Here is a 16,619-nt window from a genome sequence, read left to right as displayed (position 1 = left end):
TGGGCCCCCGGGAAGAGTCTAGGCTGTGCGCCAAGGGGGCCCTGTGGCTTCAGCTGAAGGTCTGTCCCCAAGGTGAGGGGGATGAACTCTGCTCACCCATCCTGCTCTCCCTGGGTCCTCAGGCCCATGCCTGAGACAGAGGAGGGGACTGGAGCCGAGTCTCTTGGCCTTTCTTCTTCTACCTCCATCTCCTCAGGGGCACCTGCAAGGCATGGACTGATGCCCTGGGGCCTGGGCCCAAAACCATTTTCTTCCTGAGGGTTGGAGCAGTCCATGGCCTCATGGGCTGGAGCAGCTGGCTGGGCAGTTGCTCGGAATGGTGCGATCTCCCTTACTCTGTACTTGTGACTGCTGAGGCGTGGTGGGGGCCCATCAGATAGTGATTCTTCCCGGCCCACAAATGGACAAGCCTCCTGATGCAAGAACTCAGGTGAACTAGGCAAAGAACGCTACCGGTGAGCAGGTGGGCCCAGGGGCTCCTGCCAGTCAGCCATAGGCATCGTTCCAGGCCCTGGTGCATCCAGGTCAAATACCAGGGAGATGACAGACTTGCTGGGCAGGTCAACGAACTTGATCTTGCCACCTTTGAAGTCCTGGCGAGCACTCAAAGGGTTGATTTTGGGGGCTCGGGCAGCACCAACTCGTTGTGGCTGGTAGTAGGGATCCAAGACGTTCACTGTACGTGGGGGCTTATTGGAGAAAATGTCTGACTGGCTTCGAGACAGCCAGATGGTACGTCTTGGGCATGGGGACTTGGGAGGTATCTTGTCATCCAGTAAGCTCGGTCGCTTCACCCCAGGTCCTTTCTCCAAGAGTCCCTTGGCTGTGGGCTGCAGCTTCCTGTCCCTCTCCAGCTCTTCCTCCTGTAGGCGGCTCAGAAGTTCCTCCAAGGTCTTCTCAATCTCCACAAAGGATGGGCGTAGTTTGGGGTCCATATTACAGCAGCTGAAGGTGAGCTGCAGAAAGTCAGGGGGACAGTCTCCCACCATGTGCTGGAAAGCATCATAGTCTAGCCCGAAATTCTCTGTTCGGGGAAGATAGTCTGGATCAGCCTGGATGCGGGCGATGATCTCACAGAGGATGATACCATAAGAGAACACGTCCGCCTTTTCATTGTAGGGCTCATCTCGGAGAACCTCAGGTGCCATCCAGAAGGGTGAGCCCACCACAGCTAGCTTCTCACTTCCCGTGCTGACGTCAGGGGTCTTCTCAGCCAGGCCAAAGTCAGCCACCACCGCAGAGTAACCGTTTTCATCCCTCTTTATCAGGCAGTTCTTAGAGGTGAGGTCCCGATGGAAAATGCCTTTGAAGTGAAGGTAGCTGAGGCCCACTGCTATGTCATAAGCCAGTTTCACCCTCACAGTCCAGGGCAAATGCAGGTTACTGTCTAGCAACTGTTCCAGGTTTCCAGAGTTGATATACTCTGTGAGTGCATGCAACTGTCCTTGATGTACACACACACCCATGAACCTAAGGATGTTGGGATGGGAGAGTCTATTCATGAGCTGCGCTTCTTTCAGCATTTTGCCCGGTTACTGCTCAACGTGTTCATCTCAAGAGCCATCACCTGGCCGGAAGCTCGGTGGCGCACCTTGAAGACTTCAGAGAAGAAGCCAGACCCTATTTTTTCACAGGTGAAGTCATCTAAACTTGTCAGTCTGGAAAAGGCACTTATAAGAGCTCGATATGAGGAGGGCCAAATTCTTCCCACTTGGGTCATGTTCTCATCCCCTCCACCACCTCCTTCAAAATCCTCAAGACGCTCCACATGTGAAGGAAATCCTGCAAATGAATTCCGTTTGCTCCGATCCATAGTCTTCAATAATCACTTTTTTCTTCTTTTAAGAATGAATTCCATACATAATAAGTTTTTGTTGAGTTTTACTTCTCTTCTGGCTTGACAGTGAGGCGGGACTGAACAGCGAGAGGGGTGCCTGCGAGGGCGGGAGGGGGAGGCGGGGGCAAAGAGGGAGCATAGTAGCCCTTACTGCTCGGAGGCGGCAGCGGCTCTTAGCCTGCGGAGACGGTGGGGGTCCCTCTCACAGAAGCCGGCTTGGCGGGGCCAGCGGCGGCGGAGGTCGAGGAGGCTACTGCCATGACCCCGCAGAGGGGGTCGCTCCCCGGCTTGTTCGGCGGGGCCAGGAGGATGATCCGGCTGGAGAGGCAAAGAGGGCAGCTGGGAGCGCCTCTAAGGCCATGGAACCTTTTTTTTTTTGGACTTCTCCCCTTTTATTTTTTTATTTTTATTTTTCCCATTTATTTTTATTAGTTGGAGGCTAATTACATCATTGCAGTGGTTTTTGTCATACACTGACATGAATCAGCCATGGATTTACATGTATTCCCCATCCCAGTCCCTCCTCCCACCTCCCTCTCCACCCGATCCCTCTGGGTCTTCCCAGTGCACCAGGCCCGAGCACTTGTCTCATGCACCCAACCTGGGCTGGCCATGGGCCATGGAATCTTAAAGGACCTGAATCTTAAATCCTAGCTCTCCCACTCACTAGCTATATGTCTTTGGACAGATGATTTATCTTCTCTAGGACACAGTTTTTTCTCTGTAAGATGGACATAATACCTACCAGTAAGACCCCTGTACAATTACGTTGTTGTTGTTCAGTTGCTAAGCCGTGTTTCACTCCTTGAGACACTACTCGACCGCAAGCCAGACTCCTCTGTCTCCACAGTCTCTGAGAGTTTTCTCAGATTAATGCCATTCAGTGATAATGCTTTCTAGCCATCTCATCATCTGCCACTCCCTTCTCCTTTTGCCTTCGGTCTTTCCCAGTATTTTGGTCTTCTCCAATGAGTCAGCTTTTTACATCACATGGCCAAAATACTGGAGCTTCAGCTTCACTCAGCATCAGTTCTTCCAGTGAATATTCAGGGTTAATTTCCTTTAGGATTGATTGGTTTGATCTCATTGCAGTCCATGGGACTCTCAAGAGTCTTCTCCAGCATCACAATTTGAAAGAATCAATTCTTCAATGCTTAGCCTTCTTTATGGTCCAACACTCATAACAAACATGGCGACAGGAAAACCCGTAGCTCTGAATATACAGACCTTTGTTGGCAAAGTGACATCTTTGCTTTTGAATACACTGTCTGGTTTGTAGTCGTTTTCCTTCCAAGGAGCAAGCATCTTTTGATTTCATGGCTGCACACACTATCTGCAGTGATTTTGGAGTCCAAGAAAGTAAAATCTGTCACTCCTTCCAGTTTTTTTGCCTTCTATTTGCCCTTAAGTGATGGAACTGCAGGTCAGGAAGCAACAGAACTGGACATGGAAAAACAGACTGCTTCCAAATAGGAAAAGGAGTACGTCAAGGCTGTATATTGTTACCCTGCTTATTTAACTTATATGCAGAGTACATCATGAGAAACGCTGGGCTGGAAGAAGCACAAGCTGGAATCAAGATTGCCGGGAGAAATATCAATAACCTCAGATATGTAGACAACACCACCCTTATGGCAGAAAGTGAAGAAGAACTAAAAAGCCTCTTGATGAAAGTGAAAGAGGAGAGTGAAAAAGTTGGCTTAAAGCTCAACCTTCAGAAAACTAAGATCATGGCATCTGGTCCCATCACTTCATGGCAAATAGATGGGGAAACAGTGGAAACAGTGTCAGACTTTATTTTTTTGGGCTCCAAAATCACTGCAGATGGTGATTGTAGCCATGAAATTAAAAGACGCTTACTCCTTGGAAGGAAAGTTATAACCAACCTAGATAGCATATTAAAAAGCAGAGACATTACTTTGCCAACAAAGGTCCATCTCGTCAAGGCTGTGGTTTTTCCAGTAGTCATGTATGGATGTGAGAGTTGGACTATAAAGAAAGCTGAGAGCTGAAGAACTGATGCTTTTGAACTGTGGTGTTGGAGAAGACTCTTGAGAGTCTTTTGGATAGCAAGGATATCCAACCAGTCCATCCTAAAGGAGATCAGTCCTGGGTGTTCATTGGAAGGACAGATGTTAAAGCTGAAACTCCAATACTTTGGCCACCTCATGCAAAGAGTTGAAAAGACCCTGGATGCTGGGAGGGATTGGGGGCAGGAGGAGAAGGGGATGACAGAGGATGAGATCATTGGATGGCATCACTGACTCGATGGACATGAGTTTGGGTAAACTCCTGGAGTTGGTGATGGACAGGGAGCATGCCGTGATTCAAGGGGTCACAAAGAGTCAGACACGACTGAGTGACTGAACTGAACTGATGGAACTGGGGCCATGATCTTAGTTTCTTCAATGTTGAGTTTTAACCAGCTTTTTCACTCTCCTCTTTCGTCCTCATCAAGAGGCTCTTTAGTTCCTCGTCACTTTCTGCCATTAGAGTGTTATCATCTGCATATCTGAGGCTGTTGTTATTTCTTCTGGCAAGCTTGATTCTAGCTTGTGATTCATCCAGCCTGGCATTTCCCATGATGTATTCTGCATATAAGACAAATAAACAAGGTAATAATACACAGCCGTGTCGTACTCCTTTCCCAATTTTGAATCAATCAATAATTGGTGTATTAATTCATTACCCAAAGTCTTGGCCAGATTAGTGGAACTCCTTTCAATGGGTTCACACATTCCAGGCCATCTTCAAGTTTTTCCCCAGGAAGTCCACAGGGATACTTTTCCCTTCATCTCAAAAATTTACCTTCTCCTTTCTCCTGTATTAGAACCCCATTTCCTAGACCCCTCATATTCAATATTATTGGCTCTTTTAAATTTTTATTTATTTATTTTTTGGCTGAGCTGGGTGGCTTGCAGGATGTTAGTTCATCAACCAAGGATTGAACCTGGTCCCTGGCAGGGTAAGCACCAATTCTTAACCACTAGACTGCTAGGAAATCCCCAGGAATATATCATTTTGTAATTTCTAGAGACATATGTCTTTTTTCAGGACATTTGTTTAGAGTGGCAAAAAGAGCATGTTATTAACAGACCCAGATATTCTTCATTTCTCTAATAAGAGGTCAAAAGCAGATAAACATATGTTTGGCAATTAATATTTCAGTATTTTCTCTTCTTTTGGAAATGATGTACATATTCAATGCTTGAGTTGTCATGAAAATTTCATGAAACACTAAAAATTAACCTTCGTTTAAAGTTGTTTTTCTTGTTGACAAATCCAGCAAGTAGCAAAAATCACAGAAGCAAAGAACCTTAAAATTTATACATGTTTTTTTTTCTTATCATATTGACATACATTGAAGAAATCATTTTTTAAAAATTCAGTTCTGAAATTGAATTTATAATTTTATCACATCAAGCATCTAGTAGAGACAACATATTTGTTATCAAGCTTATTTGACAAAGCTTAATTTATTACAAAAGATATTTATTACAAAAAATATTTATTCAGTTATTCAGCTGCACCAGGTCTTAGTTGTGGCATGGGGGATCTAGTTCCCAGGCCAAGGACTAAACCTGAACCCCTTGCATTGGGAGCTCAGAATCTTAGCAACTGGACCACCAGGGAAATCCCAAGACTAGTCTTAATTTATATAAGTGCTTCTATTTTCTTTAAGCCAGTTAAAAAGAGCTTTTTCACAAGTTTTTAGGAATATATCAAGAGGGAGAAAAATATCCCATATACATAACATACATATATAGATAGATACAAACAGGGATCTTATAACTTTCATTTAAACATTTTAGTCACATTTCAGGTACAGTAATACAAAACTCAATAGCTTATAAAAGAATATGCTCAGTCGCTTTAGTTGTGTCCAACTCTTTGAGACCCCATGAACCATATCCCACCAGGCTCCTCTGTCCATGGGATTTTCCCAGCAGGAATCCTGGAGTGTGTTGCCATTTCCTACTATTGGGGATCTTCCTGACCCAGGGATGAAACCCTGTGCCTCCTGCGTTGCAGGGGAGCTTTATTACTGCCAAAGCCCTGTAGGGAAGCTTCAGGGAAGTCCTGTAAAAGAGTAATTGGATCGAAACGGTGTTTCTGGCAGATAGAACAAGTTAAATTTACCCACTGAGATGGCTGACCCCTTTTACCAAGATTTGTGGATAAGACTTTTAAGATTTTTATTTGCCTTTAAAAGATAATCTTATGGAGGCTGTGGACAAAATCTGGAGTAAGGGAGCTTATGGAAATATCAAATAACAGTTTGTTTTAAAAGTCTCTCTTGCTATTTTATTTTCCAGTCCCATGTTTGCTTTAGGCAACAATTATCTCTTTAGATCTTAATGTTCAAAGAAGTGGTAAGCTCGATATTTCCAAAGTACTGAGAAAGAATTGTAGGGTTTATCTAAGAAGGAACTCAGGGGCATGTTTGCCTGTTATCAGAAATCTAGGATAATTCCTATGACATTTTTCTTTTCTTTAACAGTAGGATAGGCTAGTTCAATATCTTTGTTTTTAAAAACACTTTTTGTACACAGCCCCCTAATACAGGAAAGTCCGGAAATGGTCAGGTATGCTATAGAGTAACAGGCAATACATCAAGCCTTCTTGTGCATTTCCTGGACCTTTGTCAAAGCTCTTTCCTGGCTATTTATATTAATGTAAATTTTACACCTGCTTGAGTGACTTCTGCAGTCCAGATATCTATTCTCTGATCTTTTCCTAATCTTGTTAAGAATGTGTTTTGTTTTTTTCTCCTCACACCAAAGTATTCTTCTATAGCTATCTTTTTCCTTTCTTTTTTCTTTTCAATCAGATCTTCCCATTGGTAAAAATAGGACATTTGTTTAAAATATGAGCTCTCTTAAAAATCCTTTTAGGTATAAAAGTTCAAATCTTCAATATACCTGTTTCAATTGTGACTCCAAATCACCGAGTCTTTTTATGACTTAAAACCAATAATTGGGCTTACCCATGGACGTGAGAGGAGTCCCTTAAGAAATATAGCCCTCTTGAGATGCGGAGCCTCTCCAGAGAAAGCTGAAGAAAGCAAAGATCTTCCATGTCTCAGGTGGCGAAGAAACCTCTGTCTCACACAAAGTGAGACTCCTAAAACCACTGATCTCCTCACCCATGTCACTAGAATGGTACTGGGTTGACAGTTCTCCCCTCAAACCAAGCAGGGAAGGTAGAGGCCATAAAGGCCTCTTATGCATGTGGACACTCTATTAATAAGACAAGCTGCCCGGAGAGTCGGCATGGTTGGACAGAGAATACTGCCTGTCACTTCATGTGGTAGGCTCCCAGCTGGCTAACTGCTGATGCAAGCCTGACAGACAACCTGCACCCCACAAGTGGCAGAAGCCAGAGGGAATATTCTCACTAGTTACAAAGCCAAATTCTCAGGATACAAAACCAGACAAATGGAGATTCTCATCTTATGGTTTTTCATCCTTATGACAAATGACGGAGACAAAGGAAAACATGACTCCTTCTGGGAGGCTAAGAATCAATAACCACAGGTGTTGATTACCAAAACCAAATTCACGAGTCATAATTTAAGATCTATTTTCACAAATGTTTTTCTCCTGCCTCTGTGAATTTGGAAAGGAAGGGACAAGGACAAGATTTATCCCTCCTCTCGTGACTGTGCACTCTAGACAGAGAACTGGAAGACTGACATGGTAAGAATTCTTATTTTCTGCTGGTCTGTTTTATCCCATATCTCAACAGCAGTCTCCAGGGAGAATGGAGTGTTCCAGCCTTTCACTGTCCCATCCTCATCACTAGAAACTGCACAGGAGGAAACATGTGTTTCCCTTTACTCTTTACCATTTGTGGCTGCGGCTCTGTAACAAAACCCAGACTAACAAGAGAAAAGGAAACAAGTTTATTAATATGTACATCTCATGTATACTTGGACTTCCCTGGTAGCTCAGATGGTAAAGGATCTGCCTGCAATGATGGAGACTCAGTAGTTCCATCCATGGGTCAGAAAGATCCCCTGGAGAAGGAAATGGAAACCCACTCCAGTTATTCTTGCCTGAAAAATCCCACGGACAGTCCATGGGGGCGCAAAGAATTGGAGAGGACTGGGTGAGTAACACTTTCACTATCTCGTGTATACTTATGAGAAAAGAAGGGATAAGTAACTCAAAAAGGAGGCTAGAATTTAGATTTACAGATCATTTTAACCAAAGAACAGCATATATTTAGAGGGGTGACTAGAAGGAGGAAAAGAGTACTAAGCTTCTGAGGGTTCCAAATTTTGGAATGATAAATACATTAGAAAGGGGGAAAAGATAATATCAAGTCAAATTGCTGTTTTGTAGAATCTTTTGGTGCTGTCTTGGGGCTGATAAGTTGGTGGTGATTAATTTATGCACAAATTTATGTTCTGCTCTCAGGAGGATAGGGGGAGGGCAGAGAACTTGTCTAGGATCTGCTTTTTCAGCTCAAAATAATCCTTAGGCCAAAGGGGAAGATTTTGGAATGGCATATTCTGTTATTCTTCTGTAGGTTTACTATACAGTTTCCTTGCTTCACAATGACCCTCTAAGTTCTAACGTGGAAATGTGAAGAAAGCATAGTCAGAAATGAGTTAGGAATGTTGTTCATGTGAGGCTTATTTATCATTGTAAAACATTGATTTATTAATTAAGAATTTACAATAGACACCAAAAGACTGAGTATAGGAATCTGACTGAATAACATGGTGCGGTGCTATATACCAATCAGAACAACAGGCCGTGTGTCATGTTCTTGGGGAAAGTGTATATAAAATAATTTTAAGTGAAAATGATGAGGACAACTTATTGAAGGCACATAAAAACCACTTAATGTAAATGCATGTTAATTAAAGATGGGAGCTCATTTTCAGCTGACTAAAATGTTCATTCAGGTTTTTTTTTTCTTTATACTTGTTCAACTTCATAAAAATAGGAGGAAGTTCCTCTTCAGGCGATAGTACTAACCCCAATTCTACCTGAGTGATGTCTTTATGCAATGTCATTTCATTATTTTCTGCACGTTAATTCTTAGGATATCAGAATATCTCTCTTCAAACATAAGAAAGAAAACTGTTCAAGTACATGGATCAATAAACTGCCCCTGTTTTCCACATCTCAGAGGGTGGAGTCACCGAATCAGTGTGGTGAGAGGGAAGTGAAAAGATGTTAAATAGCAAGTCCAGCTCACCCTGGTCAGTCTGGACATCTGGCTTCTCAGTCAACATGAAGGCTCTCATTATCCTGGGGCTTCTCCTCCTTTCTGTTGCTGTCCAAGGCAAGGTCTTTGAGAGATGTAAGCTTGCCAGAAGTCTGAAGGAACTTGGACTGGATGTCTATAAGGGAGTCAGTCTGGCAGACTGAAGTTAACTTTTCTTCCTCCTTACAAATAGGTAGCCAGGTGTGGAACAGATACTAACAGAGGATGAATAATAGGAAAGGGACTTTGAGTGAATGGCTTTTTTCTTTCTTGGAGGGTTTGTACATTTACAGTGGTTAAAAACAGCAACTTATTTCTTTAGAATCCGATGCACCAGGGGAAGGATTGAGGCATAGGAGGTGCAAATCTGTATCATTTTAAGCACGTTAGGTGTGACTGTACCTGTCTAGTGCCACTAAATTTGCCAGGTGGTACAAGTAGGCTGACAATAAAAATATTTTGGCACCTGTGATATAGTTGTCAAGTGTTTATCAAGTGTTCAACTGTAGCCATTTTCAGTTTGGAACTTGGGTTCTGCAAGCATGAGTAAGGTAGTATTTTTCTCACTTTTAACCCCCTTACCATGATGTTGAGTTTTTAACAGCAAAGTTTTAAAAAATTACTCTGAACTCTCAAAACAGGGACAGTGGGAACCTATTTCCTCTCAATTAATATCTACATAAGGATCCCTGAAATGCACCATGAAATGATATTTTACTATTCTGACTCTCAGTTCAGTTCAGTTGCTTAGTCACGTCCGACTCTTTGCGACCCCATGAATCACAGCACGCCAGGCCTCCCTATTTATCACCAACTCCCGGAGTTTACTCAAACTCATGTACATCAAGTTGGTGATGCCATCCAGCCATCTCATCCTATGTCATCCCCTTCTCCTGCCCCTGATCCCTCCCAGCATCAGGGTTTTTTCCAATGAGTCAACTCTTTGCATCAGGTGGCCAAAGTATTGGAGTTTCAGCTTCAGCATCCTGCTCTGACTCTAGCCCATTAATTAATTTTCATTTTCTTCCACAGAATTCAAGGTGCACACTGAAGAAAAGTTACTGTGTATTTTAGTCCATATTTGTCAATGTCATCACCATAGTTTTCAGATTGAATTCAGACATTTCCCCTCCATAATTATTTTTGAATGAATGAGCCGATGGCTAGATAGATGGATGGATGACGTAATCTTTTCTATTCTATGATTCCTTTGTCTGGATTCTAATTTGATACCCAAGTTTACCTTTAGGTATCATAAGAAATTTTCTTTCTCCCAGAAATTCCTTATTTTTCCTAATAAATATTTTTTAAAATAAAAGTATTTTTCCATTAGCTTATACATCTGCTGATAATGAACAAACTCATTCAACAAATCTGTTGATTTTTCTATTCTTGGCTGCATCTTACCTGAGGGATGGGAGCAGAGGAAGAGTAACAGGACTGGAACAAATAGCTATTTTAATGTTTTTAAAAATATGTTGTCTTGTTTCATTAGTATTACCAAATGATTTGCTAATAAAATAATTCTCTTAAGGGAATTCTTAACATGAAGGTGAGCACTAAACTTATAAATTAAGTTGTTACTAAATAGAATTAGTTAAATAGAACTGATGGGGCTATGAAGTGTAAGTCATGTTATGTTGTTGTTTATAATACATTTTTTTTTCAGGGTTGTGTTTGACCAAATGGTAAAGCAGTTATAACACAAAAGCTACAAACTACAATCCTAGCAGTGAAAGTACTGATTATGGGATATTTCAGATCAACAGCAAATGGTGGTGTGATGATGGCAAGACCCCCAACGCAGTTGACGCCTGTCATGTATCCTGCAGCGGTAAGACAAGGTGATGCTGAATGATGGCTCAGGCCCCATCTGATGATACCTATAAGAACAGAGGTTCAATACAAATGAAAATGTCTTGAGGAGTTCATCAGGGACCTAGAAAAATTCCATCTGAACTTCTAGAACCTCTCTATTATCCTCCTCATAATTTCTTAAGTAAAAAACTAACAAGCTGGTATCATAAAATGTTGCTGTTTGCTAACTGACAAGATTTTCTGGAATGACCTGTCATATTATTATAACTGGACTTGTTGATGCTTGTAAAGAACAATGCCATTCCTCTTACTTACCTGGTTTGAGGAGGAGAGGGTAATTCGATTAATGTGGTACTTTTCTAATCTGCCCTGCTCTATTGGAAAACAAAGGATTACTAACTAACCAAAGAGGAGGACTATGTGTGGTCCTTTTAAAAAATTTGTTTTTACTTTTTATGATTAAATGTTTTAAATATATGGAAAATTAGAAATATTAATATTATAGCCTTCGATATGTTCATCATGTACTGTAACAGTTATTAACATTTTGTCATATTTATTTATCCTATGTATATAAACTATATATATATATGGGTTTTTTGGCTGAGTGATTTAAAGTGAATTATTCACAGTGAATAGAAAATTATGACCTTTCATTTCTAAATTCTTTAGCTTGCATCTCCAAAAAGTACATTTCCTGTATAAACATTGTCATTCTGACAAGTCAATTTATAGATCTGTTGAACTGGGGTGAAATAAATATACTACTGAGTTCCTTTTAAGATAGAGATATGGAATCTTTAGTACATAAAATATTGGAGAGCTAATGCAAAAATTGTTAAATTTTTACATACTAAAATTCCTAATAGAAAAAATTAGTCTAAGAATACTCTTTTGTATGCAGTTAGTTTACATAGAAAATATTTTTTATACAGTAATCTTTAGTCATTGAGTAAAAATTGTCTCTACCCTGAGATTTATGAATACTGGTAATTTTTGGAATTAAGCTTCTTTCAGAATATACATCCCTCATGTACATGAATATAAAGCTATATTATGCACATTTGTACCCACATACAAACATGTAAGTAATGTGGTTCAACAAAAATGAAATTGTACTAAATTTTCTGCCTTTTAATATGCTCTTTATTGCCCCAAAATATATTATCAGCAAACACCAATCTTTATTATATATCAAGATGAATAAATTCCACTAAATATATATTCTATAATTCATCAATCCAATGCACACTGTTAGTGCACTTAGACTGTATTCCCCTTTTATTTTCCCCTATGAATCATTTTGTACACACATCTTTGGGGACATCTCTTATTATTTCTTTAAGGTAAACTTCCACTAATATTAACAGAAAGTGAAAGTGCAGTCACTCAGTCGTGTCTGACTCTTTGCAACCCCATGACCTATAGCCCACCAGGCTCCTCCATCCACGGGATTCTCCAGACAAGAGTATTAGAGTGCGTTGCCATTTCCTTCTCCAATTACAGAATTGCTGAGCAAAAAAATTGCTAGACCGGTTTCTGCTTGTTTGTTTTAGTTTTGTTTTGATTTTCTGGTCCCTAGTAAAAGAGAACCTTCCATCACATTAGTTAATAGTTCCAGAGCTTCCAATGACTTTGGTAAATGAGAAACAGAATGCTTTATTTCATGCCAAATAGGATGGAAAAAGAAAGAGTTTTCCCCCAACATTCACAGATACATGGAGTCATAAAAAACAAAATTTTGGTCATTCTTTCCTCAGCCTAAGAAAACAAAGCTGATCGAACTTAAACTTATAATGAAATTTCTATGAATGTTGTCTTCATTTCTTACCATCTCCTTTTCAGAATTAAGGGAAAATGACATCACCAAAGCTGTAGCATGTGCAAAGCAGATTGTCAATGAACAAGGCATTACAGCATGGTATGTTGTTTCTGTTTTGGGGGGTTTTTTCTCCCCTATTCCAGTTCTACTGAGATGTAATTGACATAGAGCACTGTGGAAGTTTAAAGTGTACAGCAAAATGATTGACTTACATACACTATGAAATTATTGTCACAGTAAGTTTAGTGAACATCTGTCGTGTCATATAGATACAAAGAAAGAGAAGAAAACCTTTGTGTGTGTGATGAAAAGTCTCAGGCTTTACTCTCTTAACGATCTTCATATACAACATATATCAGTGTTAATTGTATTTATCACCACATACATTACATCCCCAGTATTCACTATCTTATACCTAGAAGTTTGAAAGACCTTTGACTGACTTCATCTAATTCCCCACCCTCACCCCCTCCCACTACCGCTACCTATGATAACCACATACTGACCTCTTTCCTATGATTTTGTTTGGATGTTTGTGTTTGAAGTATAATGGACTTAACACTATGTAAGTTCCTGTTACAGAGCATGGTATGTGTTAAGCACGAAAGAGGAGATCTGGGGACTTGCCTGGAGATCCGGTTGATAAGACTTTGTGCTTCTAATGCAAGGGGTGCTGGACAGGGAACCACATGCCATTAGATGTGGCCAAAAAGATCAGGGGAGGATGGAGAACTGGGGTTTTTGGTAGTGCCTTTGGGCACCCAGGATTTTAGCTTCCTACCTAACTACCAGGGATCTTCTGCAAAATTGGAGGGGTGGAGTCTTAACCACTGGACCTCCAGGGAAGTCCCAGGTGAGAGCTGTTTTACCCTACTATTATGAGAGAAGCAAGGGAATATATTCCCAAAGACCAACATATGCTACTGAGGACTGAAAATTGCAACCATGTTTGTGTGTTCAGTCAGTAAGTCCTATCTGACTCTTCGCGACCCCATGGACTATAGCACACAGGCTTCCCTGTCCTTCATTGTCTCCTGGAGTCTGCTCAAATTCATGTCCGTTGAGTTGGTGAAGCTATCCAAGCATCTCATCCTCTGCCGTGCCCTCCTTCTTTTGCCTCCAATCTTTCCCAGCATCAGGGTCTTTTCCAATGAGTCGGCTCTTCAGGACACCTGGCCAGAGTATTGGAACTTCAGCTTCAGCATCAGTCATTCCAATGAATATTCAGGACTGATTTCCTTTAGGATTGACTGGTTTGATTTCTTTGCTATCCAAGGGACTGTCGAGAGTCTTCTCCAGCGCCACTGTTCAAAAGCATCAGTTCTCAGGCACTCAGCTTCGTTATGGTCCAACTGTCACATCTGTACATGACTACTGGAAAAACCACAGCTTTGACTATGGGAACCTTTGTCATCAAAGTGATGTCTTTGGTTTTAAATACACTATCTAGGCTTGCCACAGCTTTCCTTGCAAAGAGCAAGTGTCTTTTAATTTCATGGCTGAAGTCACCAACCACAGTGATTTTGGAGCACAAGAAAATAAAATCTGTCACTGCTTCCACTTTTTTCCCCTTCTATTTGCCATGAAGTGATGGGACCAGATGCCATGATCTTAGTTTTTTGAATGCTAAGTTTTAACCAGCTTTTCCACTCTCTTCTTTCACACTCATCAAGAGGCTCTTCAGTTCCTCTTCACTTTCTGCCATTAGAGTGGTATCATCTGCTTATCTGAGGTTGTTGATATTTCTCTTGGCAATGTTGATTCCAGCCTGTGATTCATCCAGCCCAGCATTTTGCATAATATACGCTGCATATAAGTTAAATGAACAGGATGACAATATATAGCCTTGTCATACTCATTTCCCAATTTTGAACCAATGAGTTGTTCCATGTAAGTTTCTGACTGTTGTTTCTTGACCCATATACATGTTTCTCAGCAGACGGGCAAGGTGATCTGGTATTCCCATCTCTTTAAGAATTTTCTACAGTTTTCTGTGATCCATACCACAGTTTGCTTGTATATCCATAAAAGGCTTAAACATAGTCGATGAAGCAGAAGTAGATATTTTCTTTTTTTTTTTTACAAGATAACTCAAATATTTAATGATACCAATAAAACAATACAAATAAAATAGTAAGAACAATAAAGATATATAAAATTTTTTTTTAAAAAAAAGAACTAGCAAGATATTTTGAAACTGAATAATAAATGAATGGGCTTCCCAGGTGGCACTAGTGGTAAAGAAGCCACCTGCCAATGCAGGAGATATAAGAGACTCGGGTTCAATCCCTGGGTCCAGAAGATCCCCTGGAGGAGGGCATGGCAATCCACTCCAGTGTTCTTGCCTGAAGAATCCAATGGACAGAAGAGCCTGGTGGGCTACAGTCCATAGGGTCACAAAGAGTCAGACACGACTGAGGCGACTTAGCACCTACACAATATAATGAGTAAACTGAAAAATTCATTACAGAGATTCAACAATAGACTTGACTGAGGAAAAGATAAAGAAAAAAGAATCAATGAGTTAGAAGAAAGATCAGTTGAAAGTATCCAAGTAGAGAAGCAAGAAGAGAATGAAAGGAATATAGAAAGCCAGTGGGAGCTATGGTCACCACAAAGAGAAGTAGATGTTTTCTAATAAATTCCCTTGCTTTTTCTATGATCCAATGGATGTTGGCAATTTGATCTCTGGTTCCTCTGCCTTTTCTAAACCCAACTTGTACATCTGGAAGTTTCAGTTCACGTAGTGCTGAAGCCTAGCTTGGAGGACTCTGAGCATAACCTTACCAGCATGGGAAATGTGCTCTGGGAAATGTGGAAGGAGCACAATTGTATGATATTTTGAACATTCTTTGGCACTGTCCTACTTTGGAATTGGAGTGAAAACTGATCTTTTTGAGTCCTGTGGCCACTGCTGAGTTTTCCAAATTTGCTGACATATTGAGTGCAGCACTTTAACAGCATTATCTTTAGATTTATGCTGAACAATGTATTATATAGAAACAGTCTATTTTAACTGAATCAAAATCTTATTCTGTTATTCCTCAGTTTATTTTAGGGGATTTCTAGAGGTTTTAAAATTCTCTCTCTTCTATCAATTCCTTGTCATATCTTGAAATTATTTTGGAATTAAATAAATGTGGAATGCACTCTACAGTTGTGTTGTGAACAACACAGGACTCAACATTTGTGTTCAGCATTCTGTGCTCTAGTGAAGGCTTGGTGGAGATGTGAAGTCCTTGGTATACATATCTCCAGTTAATAAACAGTGATACGTGGAATTGCCTATAGTCTCTATTTCATGTATTGATAAGCTATTTTGTTCTGCCAAAGAATTCGAATATGTGTATTACCGTATCACTATGTTTAAGTCTGATTACCATATGTTTCATCTTTCTTTACAGGGTGGCCTGGAAAAGTCACTGTCGAGACCATGACGTCAGCAGTTATGTTGAGGGTTGCACCCTGTAACTATGGGGTTATCGTTCTTCAGCTCATTTTGTCTTTTTTTCACATTAAGGAAGTAATAGTTGAGTGATTACCACCATTATACCACCATTCCTTCAGACAAATAATATTTTTATAAAAGCAGGAGCATGTGGTCCCTCTTCTAAGAGGCTTAATGTTTGCCTGGTGTGTTAACTGTTTGTTAATAGGCCTACAATATTATTCAGTATGCTAACAGAACTAATGTTGGTAAATATTTGTCTAAACTCTTAATTATCAAATATATCTCTAGTACATTCAGTTCTTAATCAAAAAAAGATCACTTATACATCTTGCTGATCATGAAGGAATATAAAGAGGGATTAGATGAGCTGTTTCTTTTCCTTAATTTTATTATCAGAGATTCGTGCATTATGACTAAATTCAGATGTGATTGCCAGTATTGAAATAATTGCTAATTAACCATAGATATGA

At 40.5% G+C, this 16,619-nt stretch overlaps 2 pseudogenes; one reads left to right on the top strand and one right to left on the bottom strand.

Annotated features, from left to right (window-relative positions):
• Positions 1-1,937, bottom strand: LOC139029673 (dual specificity testis-specific protein kinase 2 pseudogene; annotated as a pseudogene).
• Positions 1,938-9,084: 7,147 nt separating this feature from the next.
• Positions 9,085-16,169, top strand: LOC139030929 (lysozyme C-1-like; annotated as a pseudogene).
• The last annotated feature ends 450 nt before the right edge of the window (positions 16,170-16,619 follow it).

This window comes from Odocoileus virginianus, chromosome 24, assembly GCF_023699985.2.
Source record: "Odocoileus virginianus isolate 20LAN1187 ecotype Illinois chromosome 24, Ovbor_1.2, whole genome shotgun sequence".
Classification (NCBI taxonomy): Eukaryota; Metazoa; Chordata; class Mammalia; order Artiodactyla; family Cervidae; genus Odocoileus; species Odocoileus virginianus.
Note: the sequence above shows the minus strand (reverse complement) of the source record. Positions and strands in the feature narration are given on the sequence as shown.